This window comes from Aquarana catesbeiana, linkage group LG01 (assembly GCF_042186555.1).
Source record: "Aquarana catesbeiana isolate 2022-GZ linkage group LG01, ASM4218655v1, whole genome shotgun sequence".
In the NCBI taxonomy this organism is placed as follows: domain Eukaryota; kingdom Metazoa; phylum Chordata; class Amphibia; order Anura; family Ranidae; genus Aquarana; species Aquarana catesbeiana.
In genome coordinates this window covers 411,291,745-411,304,985 of record NC_133324.1, presented here as the reverse complement: position 1 = coordinate 411,304,985, position 13,241 = coordinate 411,291,745, and the positions used below count along the sequence as shown (strand labels likewise).

The 13,241-nt window shown below is 40.1% G+C and overlaps 1 protein-coding gene across 34 annotated transcripts in view; it reads left to right on the top strand.

Moving 5' to 3' along the window:
• Positions 1–13,241, top strand: part of PTPRD (protein tyrosine phosphatase receptor type D) — a 2,697,868-nt gene that overhangs the window by 2,135,088 nt on the left and 549,539 nt on the right. The window lies entirely within an intron of this gene.

Here is a 13,241-nt window from a genome sequence, read left to right as displayed (position 1 = left end):
AGGGCAAATCTGCCCAGGAGGAACCTCACAAGGGCACATCTGTCCTCACAATACCCCCCCTTATCTTCTTGACTTGGCACAAGAAGAGCGGGGTCTATCTAACACTGCCAGATAGAGACCTCCCCATCTGGGCTAAGTCCTCAGCTCTTATTTGGAGGTTTGCATGAAATAAACCAAAAAGGAACTCAGTTTTTGATGGTCTAACGGTGGAAAAAAAGTGAAGTTTGAGACGTAAAAATTGAATTTTTGTTCAAAGGTCCGGTCCATGGTACTATACTTTGTACCGGACCACTTGGTTCTGCCCATAGGTCCCCCAAATGTAGGGTTCTGCTCTTCAAATCAGAGCCAGTTTGTAGGGTTTGCATTTTGTGTTCTCAGGATGCCTGCACTGTTTTTTTTTAGAACTGTTATGACGTGTGTTTTGTAAATAATGTGATATCTTTGTAAATAGATGAAACATTTCCACTTTGTTTTTGATGGCATAGAAGTAATCATTCATTTCCAGTGCCCCCATTGTTGTGTCTGTGGTGTGCTGGTGTCAGGAGGGTTACCCTTAGGTAAAGGTATTTGCTGGACACTGGGGACTGTTCCGGTGGCTGATGGGGAAGCTGAGATTTAAGCATCAGTCCGTTGTAGATACTGATGTGACCGGTTAGTTCCAAATGTCCCTCCTGGTTATTAAAACATACCTCCTGGTTATTAAAAAGAGAGAGCATCTCTCGGTGACCTATGAATTGAATATGAGCTTACACTTTTCTGGAGCACATATGCTTTACTAGAAGCTTTCCTTTCTTTTGTCTTTGGAAAGCCAAGTTTTGCTGTTGTCTACACACAAAGGAGATCATTTAAAGTTATCATAAGTCTTTTAGGATGTTCCTTTTCATTGCCCACCTCAACAATGGTGGTTTATTGGTATTTATACAGCACCAGCAATTTACACAGAGCTTTACCCACTGTATGTTCCTATCGGTCTCTTAATTTAGTATAGCCCCATCTCTTTAAGGATAATGTGGTGATGGGGCTATAATAAATGAAGGAGGGCAGAGACTGATAGGAGTAACACCTTGATGCACATCCATTTTGCAAATCTTTGCGCTACCCCATTGTCAAGGCGCAGTTTGGCGATCCGCTGCTCCTCTAGTATCCTCATTGGTGGTCTGTTTGTATCTAACTTTCCCCCCTTTGCAATGGTTCTGTTGGGTTTCAGAAGAGCAGAACTTCCCGCTCTCACACTGAACGGTGTGACTTAGAAGTACAAAGCACGTTACCGCAGATCATGATTGACTGAACAAGAGCAATCACTTTAGTTTATTCCCACTTGCCTATTTTGTAGCAACAAAGGAGAAGAAAAAAAGGTAAATGTCTCTTTCTCCCATACACACCATTTCTATACTTATAACAGAAAACGCTTTTGGTGACAGTTTGTTTGTTGGGAAATTTCATCCCATGGGAATTGCTATTATTGTATTCTTTAAAGTGTGAAATTGACAGGTTGGGCAGTTTCATAAATTCAGCTGTCAAGTTGTGCCCAGTTTAAATAGCAGAGAGCTGTAAATATGCCAACAAGAGGGGGGGGGGGGGGTTTGTGGAGAAGCAAGCCTGGGCAGTTTTTATTTTATTCAGTAGGATAGGGCGAGGTAGACAAGCAGAAGGGGGGGCTGGAGATTTAATTAGCCACCTTTTTTTTTTATCTCGACTTGGTTTTCCAATTTTAGTTTTGCCTTTGGATGTAAGGGGTGGAGATATTATTGAGGGAGTAGTGAGTAGGAGTGAGAAGACACATTTAGACTAGCCTGGAAAAAAAAAAAAGAAGAGCTTTTGAGTGTGAGCAACACCTGCCCCCATTATGTTGGCAAATACTTTAGCTGCTGTACTTTTTGTTCAAGAACATACAAATGTGCCTTATGCCTCCTGCTTATATTTTTCATTTACTTTAGATTTATATGCATTAAACTGAGCTGCATATTAACGAACCTTGCTTTAATATTATACCCAGAGGCGTAGGCATTCCTTTGCATTAAATATAGGTGTAACCCACAAGGTGTGTTTATGCAAGGGAAAAATAAAAAAGCGATACAAGAAGAGATCCTCCAAATTATAGTATTCAATGCAGTCTTCATTAAAACACAAAGCAGGCAATTTAGCATGCCGAAATGAATTATTGTGCGTTTCAGGCAATTAAAAACAACCACAGCAAAGTAGTCTGAAAGGAAAAGCCAGTCTGGGTTAGGTCAGGGACTGGTAAATTGTATGTCAGTGTTAGGTGATATGTTACTTTAATTAAAGCATTCATTTAAAAGGCTTTCCGTATGTTAGTCCACATCAGAGCCAGAGTTCACCGGCAAGAAGCACACAGCCATGTTTGTGTGATATGACATGCTAAGGAACTGCTTAACCTAATGATGGGAGTGGGATTTCCCTCTCCCTGCTGGTGTATGTTAAGCCACTAGGGGCCTGTAGAAACTGCACTTGTGCAGTAAATACAACTGCTAGACAGATGCTAAGCCATTAACATGCATGGAGGCTTTTGCATATAGACAAAACATAAGCTATATACCTTAAGCCTAAAATAGTCAACCTCCTTTAGTCTAACATTACTTCTTTTCTAGGATCTTCCCTTTATCTTACTTCTCTCGTGTGCAGCAAAAATCCTATATGCTAACCCTGCATGCGTGCCAGCAAGCCCCGTCAATAACTTCCTGCAAATTTCAGGAGGGGTTAAAGGAAGTTAACTTCATTGATTCCAAGCGGTAATGGGAACACAACAATTGCCAAAGAGCCAAGCTGATTATATATTGAAATGAGCTGTCTAAAGACTGAGACAGTTTTGCAAAGATAAACAGATCAGTTCCCCGAGCAGGAGTGTGGTCAGCATTCAAAAGACACAAATTGAAGATACACCACTCTGTTTTGACTGTCAGTTTCACAAATTCAGAATTGACCAAGCATAGCCAGTTTGATAGACATTAGGCAATGAGGTCAAGTATGCATTGCTTACATGGTTCCTTTTGTTGATTTTCCTTTTTGTGCACCTTTTTTCAAACTGCCAAGGCAGCCTATTCGTAAAAGTGCACGGACGTAGACATTTGCATATTGAATTCTCCTTGGTAGGCAGTTGAATAGGAAGACATTCATGGGGTACATATAAAAAATTCTTGCAGTAGTGCATGCAGTTGAATTTATGGAAATCTCTTGAAGTCAATATGTAATTATAAGCCGGCCATCATCGTTAGAAATAAAATACTTTTGGTAGGCCAAACACCCGTTGGCAATATAAGCCCCGCTATAGTCCTATTTAGATCATACCTTTCAGTTGGGTTGGTAAACTGCCTTGGTTGTCTACAGTATCTTGTGGAGTTAAGATACTAATGTGGCATACTCGGCATATGTTTTGTATGATGATGCTTTTATGCGGGCGGCGTCGCTTTTGCAGGTTGAATGTAATTTGTATTTGATCTTGCAACCATTGGGCTGCCAAATGATATTTGCCTTTCACAGTAATAAGAAAATGAGAACATTTGTCTTAACCTTGGGTGTCTTTTTACAAGATATCTTGGTGTATATCGGCACATATTGTTCCAACAAGCCTCAATAATTCAAATATATATAAATATATTGCCATATATTGCCATATATTGACATATTGATATATTAACAAGCCTCAATATTAAAAAAGTATATATATATATATATATATATATATATATATATATATATATATCGTGTGTATGTGTGTGTGTGTGTAGATATATATATCTATATAGATATATATATATATCTATATCTATATAGATATATATATCTATATAGATATAGATATATATATATCTATATAGATATATATATATCTATATCTATATAGATATATATATCTACACACACACTCCAGGATTCAGTTGTGTTTTTTGTTCATTCTGTTTGGATTATGCTAAGTTGTGTCATTTGCTGTGGATATTACTTATTGGCTGTTAAGATGCTTTGTTGTGAATATTGTTCATGATTGATGGGGAATCCTTTTGCTTCAACAAAAAGCCGAATTTATATCTTCTTTTTTATTTTTTCAATTTAAGATCATGTTATTTACATACTTATATCATTTTTTTTTCTACAATAGCTGGCATATAGGTTTTATATCACACTTTCACATGCCTTGTCATTATTTTTTAATAAATAAATATGGCCGAAAAGATAATTAGGCACCATATCCTTTGGATTTATTATACATTTTTGCCTATCTATCATCTCAAGGAACAAAAACATTTTTTTTTTGTTCACATGGTGTATCATTAACAAAGCCGTATACATGGCTTGTAATTAATGGAAAAATACCCCTTTGAACGCAGCAATTGCTTTGGAAACAGTAGGCTTTTTAATTCAGAGATAATGGGTTGTTTTCAGAGTTACTTTTATATACAATGTACATCCTGATTTTGTTATTGTTTACATTGTAATTAAAATAGCATATTTAACGTGCATTAAGAACAGAATTGTTGTTGACTTTATACAGATTGCCATGTCTGAGAAAAGCGCAGCATTGTAAATAAAAAAAAAAAAATATCTGAGCTCTCCGTCCCACCTTGGATCAAATTACTTGTTTGGGTATAGGGGCAGATTGAAAATGCACTTGTTATATACTAATGTATATTCCTTTATAGACACACAAAGTAAAAACATTTGGTGCTAAGCTTGATTGGCGGTGTGTGCTGTGGGGGAGGGGGGGGTTTAAAAGATCAGTAGCTGCAGTGTTCATGTACTAATCTTAGAAATGCATCTTTACAGCATGCATTATTGTGTGCACAGATTTTACACATGATTTTACACTGAGAGACGTGGAGAAAAAGAGGAAATCAGTGACAAGAGCCCCGGCTTTGTGGCATCCTTGTTCTTTATGTGAATGCTTTAGTTGTTCATACATGTGGTTTGTGTAAGTTAGAGACCTCCATGAATTGCCAGGCATGTAGTAGGCCAGGCTTCTCAGTAGAGGAATGCCGAGAATTCTCTTCTCTCTGTGCCTGCCAGCCTGTGCTGATCCCATTGACATTGCTTTGCTGATGTCTGTTCAAGGCTTTACCTATACCCCTTTCAGCACCCTGCCAATTATTTAGACTTAGTGACTGGAAATCCACTTTCATTAATCTTTTCTTTGGCGTATCGCGGTAATAATGTGAGATGGCTTTTATGGCCTTTGCTGCACAATTATATATGCTCATATCTTATCTTTAAAAAAAAAAAATTGACTTAATTAGCAAACCGAATGCAGTCTGAAGCATCACACAACTGTTCTGTGTAAGGAGAACTTATAATGATGCTCTTCTTGGGTAACTGTTGCTTGATTTCCAACCAGGATTATAATGTTCAAAGGAATTTCTTATAAGTGTGTGTTAAGTTTTGCTTTGCAGAGATTATAGTTGTTTTATGTGAAAAAAATATATTTTTTAAATGTTTTACTTCTAGCGTTTCATGTTTTTATTTGTGGTGAAATGCTGTGGATGTAGCACCTAGGTGTCCTCATTGGTGCAGTGCTGTGGAAGCTGTTAGTACTATATAAATAAAATAAAAAAAATAATAGTAAAAGAGAGCAAACATTTGTAGGATTTCATGTTCTTTCAGAACAATCGAAAACTATATTTGGCTGGCTATTGTATTGATTTGGTGACAGACCTAGCATCAAAGATAGTTTTTCGTGGTATCATATGTGCAGGCTAATCAATGTGTAAAAGTGTAGGACTCTTCGGTATGTATTAGCTCTCACCGAGCTGAGCACTGCTCCTTATCCTTCTTTCTGCCTAGAAGGTCAGTGCCATCTTTGCCTGGGCATCATCCAAGGCCCGCATCTTTTTCTTGGACAAAATGTGCCCCCCCCCCCCCTCACAGGATGATACAACCATGTCAATTCTGGTACCTCTGTGATCGTTTTTTTCCTTCTATGCTGTGTGTACATGTCTCACACAGAGCAGTCCCCTGCTGCTTCAGCCTCTTAGCTTTTATTATCCAGAAATGTGATTACTGGGGGATGGCAGACTGAGGAAATGCTTCTTCCTGACTGCAGCAAATTGATGATATTGTTCTTCTAGATTGCAACTTTCAGCCAAGGACTGCATTTTAATGATAACAGGTACATTTGATCTGTAAACTATATATTGTTTACTATTACTATACTATTGTGATATGTCAGGACTTTATCAAGTATTTATTATTTACATTATTAAGTAGGATGGTCCATTCAAAGAATGCAGGACTCGACCCCACCCCCCCGGCGCCACGTCATTGGATTTGATTGACAGCAGTGGGAGCCAATGGCTGCGCTGCTATCAATCTATCCAATCAGGACACGAGACACCAGCTAGAGCTGGTGTGCTCGTTCCCAGCCGGCGAAGGATCAGGCTCAGGTAAGTAAAACGGGGGGCTCAGGGGGGCTGCAGCAGCACAGGTGGTTTTTCACCTTAATGCATAGAATGCATTAAAGTGAAAAACCATGAGGGTTCACAACCCCTTTAAGCTTTGACAATAAAACCTGGAAGCTGATTGGTCTCTATGCACAGCTTCACCTTTGCATACTCCAGTTTTAGTAAATATGTGTAGCTGGCACATTTTTTAGAGCTTTACAGAGACCACCTACGATACTTGCAATTCAGTGTCTCTACTCAGCCGTACAAACACACACATGGTTGGATTAAGGGCAACTGATGCCTGAAGCGCAGCCCAACATGGTTCTCCTCTCTTTTTCTTAACTGACAAGACATTAAAGGGTTTGTAAAGTCAGTTTATTTTTTTCCTTTAAACTAACAAACACTTTATACTGCCCTGATCCTCCTCTTCTCGTGTCCCCCGCTGGCCCTTCTGGCTCCTTCTCTTCTCAGTGTGCCACCAACGGAAGCTACTTCCTACCGTGGCACACCTTCAAGCTCGATCCTGCCTGTGCTGCCTGCGTCTATAGACATAGACAGCAAGGCTTTGTTCTGCCCCTGCTCCCTCGTCACATGTTTTAACTGACAGCAGCAGAAGTCACTGGCTCCTGCTGCCACAGCAAAGCCTGTGGGAGTGGGGAGAGAAGACAGCCACTGCAGAAGGGCACAGCGCTGGATCAAGATTGGGCTCAGGTAAGTAAAAAGTGGGTTTGGGGGCGATACACATAGTGCAACATTTGTTACCTTAATGTAGGGAATGTATTGAGGTAAAAATATTTAGGGCTTTTTCACACGGGGAGTCCGTATGTCCGTTTTTCATCCTTCCGTTTTCATGTATCCCTATGGAGCGTCGGATGTCAGCGGTGATATGTCTGCTGACATCCGACCCGCTCCGATCCAAAAAGTGTCATGGAGGAAAACCCTACTTTTTCATCCATTTTCGGATCGGATCGGGTGACGACGGACACTACGGTCCGTCATCATCCGATCCCCCATAGGGGAGAGCGGCGCTCTGACAAGTCCGTCGCTGCACAGTGTGCAGCGATGGACCTGTCATCTTCCTGTTCAACGGGGATCGGCGGAGCGATCCCCGCTGAGCAAGCTGGTGTTCACGGGGCGGATCATCACTGATCCGCCCCGTGTGAAAGAGCCCTTAGGCTTTCCAGCCACTTTAAAACTCAATTGGGTTGATTTATTAAAGACAAATAGACTGCACACTTTGCAAGGGCATTTGCGCCAGTGCTTAGTAAATGAGGGGAAGCCCTGCTGACTTCCATCATCCAATCATGTGCAAGGAAGAATGCTGTTTTTACTTTTATTTTCCTTGCATGTGATAGGGTGTATTTTGCAAAGTGAAACTTCACCTCAGTTACTAGGCTCTGGTGCAAATTCCCTTGCTAAGTGAAACTGCTTTTGCGAAGTCTACAGTCTGTTTGTCTTTAGTAAATCCACCCAATTAAGTGCTGAGAGTAATATAAAAGTTTGAAAATGAATGTTGGAGTTGAAGGTAGATGAGCCCATAGAATACCCCTGCATGGCCGGGTGAGATGGCTTGCATTGCAAAATGTGAATAAACAATAGAGGCCAGATCTCTAAGTATAGTATATATATGTAGAGGGGGATGGTGGGATTTGTTATCTCAAGGCAAATGGGAAAAAAAAAGGATAAGTGCACCTGTTTTAATGTGCACTTATCCCGAGCATGATATCTAGGGGGAAAACTCTGTGGTTCCCCAAGAGTTTGCTTACTTGCTTAATGGTTATATTATCCCTACACACACACATACACATGCACACTCACACTCAGGCTACAGTCATTCCTGAGCGTGGCATATTCAAGTGATTTTAAAGGGTTTTTCGTGCACTTTTTTCTCATACATTTTAGCAGCAATTTGCTGTGAACTTCACTGGTGCAGGATCATATGATTTTCACCCCATAGACTGGGAGCGACTGAAAAACACGCATTTTGAGAATTTCTGTACAAATTCTCAGGCGCTGCTATTGAAGTGTATAGGGCCAAAAGCCCAAAAGGTTGCCTGAAAAGGAGCTCCTGTATTTTTTCAAGCGACGGGCGTCTGAGCGCTCAGGTGTGCACAGGCACCATTTAAAACAATGGCATTTTATTGTTGGGCATTTTTAGAGCTTCAAGTTACAAACCACTCAGGTGTGAATGGGGGATTAGTGAGGCTGACATTTAGTAAGATATACTAAAGCCGGGTACACATGTTCTGAAAGTTGAACATCTTTCAGAACTGTATTTATGTTCTCCTCTCTGTTCAACAGAAGCTGGTCTAATTATTATTATATTATTATACAGGATTTATATAGCGCCAACAGTTTACTCAGCACTTTACAATATAAAAAGGAGACAATACAGTAAAATACAAGAGAATTAAGAGGGCCCTGCTCAGAAGAGCTAATGACTGGCTTCTGTCGAACAGTCACGCTGGAAAACCAGCATTCGATCAGCACTTGCAGCCAATGGCTGCAGTGCTGATCTGTGTATTCTGACTGGGGGAGGGAGTCCCTGCTGTCAAAAAACAATAGAGCAGCAGGGGAGATTCCTGCATTCACATCTCTTGTGTGTATGTGGGGATCTGTCAGTTTGTTTGTTTTTTTATTCAAACCGTTGGTTAAACAAAAAAAAAAAAAACTGCTTGTATATCCAGCCTAAAGCTTACAATGACTCATTAATTGTATAGGAACAACTAAATAGTATTCCTACATCATTTACTATGTATTTGCAATGCACATATCTTTGATAGTGCACACATTGTAAATTCACTAATAAATGCTAAGGAGTTTATCCTTCCGTGTCTGAACATATGCTAGCCTACGCTACAGTACAGTTGGACCTGTCTACCTATTGTGTATTTCATGGGAATACAATAACATGAAAAGTGCACACTTATTGTGTATGCTAATACAATAGTGCACATGCTCAGAAGTGCACACATTGAACACTACAGATATAAATATATAATTTCATACATTGCTGCTTGAAATGAAGGTTTCAGTGATAACTACTCCAACATAAACTGTACTGTTTTCCCTATCAGCACAGTGTACACGTGTTTTGGAGCTGCTCTTTTGCTTGGTATGTGCACATTTCATACCTTAGTGAGCAATTGTGGTGCTTGTCACATTACAATTTCTTTTTTCTGGGTAGAATGTTGACACTCCCATTCTTTAATGCACTTTATTGCAATAGAAAGCACAAAAACAGCATACTTTGGATGTTTTACTGCAAACTAAGATAAGGGTTCACATTTGTGTGCTCATGCAACTGCAAAAGGCAAACACACCAAAGCTCTTGTTCATTTTGCTTTAGTAAATTAGCCCCAGGATCAAATTAGATCTCTTTTACTTCCTAAGAAAAACGATTTAAAATGTCATCTTTGGAGTAAATTAGAGGCAACAACATTTTTCAGCTTGTCCACTAGTAAATTCATGTAAGATGAAATATACCAGTGAATCCAAGATGATGTCATAATTTGAACCTTAACTGCACAGTCCGGAACATATCACTTTTACATTGCATGGTATGTTTCTCATTAGAGCTCTATGACATCTGTTTAAGAGAACTAATGAATGTTCAAGTGGTAAATGTTTTAGATATAGCTGTGTGCTTTCAGCATGACATCATACATGTTTCCACAATTTTGTGATGCATTATCATACATATTCTGTGATGGCACTTTTGGAAGGAATGTTTATTGTTTTATTGTTTTAATATGTTCAGATAATGGGAATGTCAATTTGTGGAACTCAGGAATACCTAACCAAGACATTTGTAATAGAAAATGTTAATATTGGAGTGCCTAAAGTGGCAAGATTGTATTTTATTTATTTCAGCTACTTATATAGCGCCATCAATTTACGCAGCGCTTTACATATATACTGTACATTCACATCAGTCCCTACCCTCAAGAAGCTTACAATCTAAGGGTCCCTAACTCACATTCATACATACTAGGGACAATTTAGACAGGATCCAATTAACCTACCAGCATGTCTTTGGAGTGTGGGAGGAAACCGGAGTACCCGGAGGAAACCCACGCAGGCACAGGGAGAACATGCAAACTCCAGGCAGGTAGTGTCATGGCTGGGATTCGAACCAGCGACACTTCTTACAGCTAGGTGAAAGTGCTACCCACTACACCACTGTGCTGCTAATTTAATGGTTTGTTTTTTTGGTTTGTTAAGTACAATTTGTTTTCAATAATAATACTTATGATGACTTCCTGTCTCACTAAAGATGACCTTTCAGCCTGGGTTCACACATAAGCGAACACAGACATCGCATGTGTTTCATACCCGCATTGCTTTGCCGATTACATGCGATGTCTGTGCAATGGAAGTTCAGCCATACAGTTTGTATGGCTGAACTCGCATTGGATTCACACAAAAAAGGTGCAGGGACTTTTTTTTTCCGCACTGGAATCGGATCGCATGGGTTTTCACACCCATGTGATCTGATCCCCGTCCGAATCCACAGTTTGCACTGCGATCTGTGAACCGATCTGGGGGTGTCATAAACATTGTAGTGAGACCCGCAGCAGTTTGCGGAGGGCAGTGTGAACTGCCTGTGGGAGAGATGCGATGCGGGAACTGGCGATGAAATTGCACTGGTTCCCACATTGCTATAGTGTGAACCCGCGCTAAATGTAACAGGTTATGTAGCAAAATAAAGCAGTATCCATGTCTCACATTGATGTTCCTTGGTGTTGTCTTGGTTTGAACCACTTCTGTCTGTGCCAGCATTTTTATGATACAATGTGGCATTGAAGTAAGCTTGCTGTCATGTTGTTCCCTCTGTTTAGTTATCCAAAGAGCAGTCCGTAGTGGTGATCTTTTTGCAGATGGAAAATTCTTTTTGCACTGGTTCACATTGATGGAATTTCTAAGAGTGTTCCAGAAGGCATGGAATTAAATGACAAGTGAAATAACATGACTTTCTATGGTGGGCGATCACATATATGCAGTCCAATGCAAAGCGTTTTTCAAATTGGTCCTGTACGTGTTCAGTTCAATGCGATTTTCATCTCCATGGAGTCTAATGGAAACTGCATAGAAAACATATAGGTGTTCAAAGACTAAGCAATTCCAATGAAATTTCTAGCAGGCTATAGTGTTTTTCTGAGTTTATTTCCAGAGAGAGAGAGATAGAGAGAATTGCAGCTGTATCCAAACCGCATTGGAATCACACCTGAATCTCACCTGATCCGCTCTCTGGACATTATCCTTGAAATCACACTAAAAACCTCAATCACATCGCACTGGATATGTGTGAACCTAGGCTTAGGGTAATACACATCATTTTAAGATGCTTAAAGGGGTTGTGTATGCATCCTATGAAAAAACACCTGACAGTGACCATCCCCCCAGCTCCCCCGTTTTACTTACCTGAGCCCTGGAACTCGACGCAGCATGGACGCGCTGTCTCTTTGCCCAGGGTTCTCGGCTCTTGATTGGATAGATTGATAGCAGTGCAGCCATTGGCTCCCGCTGCTGTCAATCAATCCAATGACGTGGGCGCCGGGGGGCGGGGCCGAGTCATACATTCAGCGTCTATGGACGCCAAATGCTGGACTCGGGTAACCCCCATGAGAGAGCGCTTCTTCTAGGGGGTTATCTGATGTAGGGAGGAGCTGCGAGAGCCATCGAGGGACCCCAAAAAGATAAGGATTGGGGCCACTCTGTGCAAAACGAGCTGCACAGTGGAAGTAAATATGATATGTTTGTTATTTAAAAAACAAAACAAAAAAAAAAATACTTACAATCACTTTAAAGCTAATAAGCACTGTGATCTGCAGTGTCTCGGAGGGGGAGCATGTGAGACATAAATGAGAGAGGACTTGGCTTACTCAGGGGATGTACAGGAAGTTCCTTTTTTTTATCTTTATGAGGTTTGTGTAGAAAAAAATAGAGTGAATAAGTTAGACTTTATGTATGCTGATGGGAGTGTGAGGACAATTATGAAATACAATAGAGTAGGCATAACATACAGCAGTCAGACTAATGTAAACAGTCTATGCATTTTGTGGGACTTCCTGCTTCAGCTGGACCATCTATGCCTTTTATATAAAGATGTTCAATCACTGTTGGTAGAAAGCTTGTACAAAAAGCAAACAGATAGAATTCACAATGACAATATCCAAGAGAAAAACGAAGGAAGAAACATGATCCATTCTAAACAGTCACAAAATCCAATATAATATTCCTGTTCAAAACAGCAGGAAAAAAAAAGCATGTGAGACATAAAAGAGAAAGGACTTGGCTCTCTCAGGGGAGGTAAAGGGCATTTTCTTTTACCATAAAGAGGTTTGTGTATCCCAAAGTAACTGGATTTTGGCTCTGTTTGGACTCTCACACAGGAACATTTTGATGTACTTTAAAAGTATAGCTCTATATAAAGAATAGTAGGTTAAAATGCGTCAAACTTTGTTCTCATTTTCTCTTCTAAGAGAGGGAATCATGCCACTAATTGCCTAGACCTTTGGTCATGTGGCCAATCTCGCAGAGCATTTTTCTCTCAGAATGGTTTAGTATATTAGTGGTGCTAGTATACTTTATCTATTTCAGGGACATTAACATAGTTTTATATTATGTTTCAACCATAGGGCTGCTTCTTTTTTCTTGAAATCTTAGGCTGGGCTCACAGTGGTGCAATGTCAGACATTGCATGTGATTTTCACCGCACTGCTGTGCAGATCACATGCAATGTCTGTGCGATGCAAATTCGTCCATACATATTGTAAGGCTGAATTTGCATTGCATTCACACCAAAATGGTGCAGGAACCCTTTTTTGGTCTGCACTGGAATCAAATCGC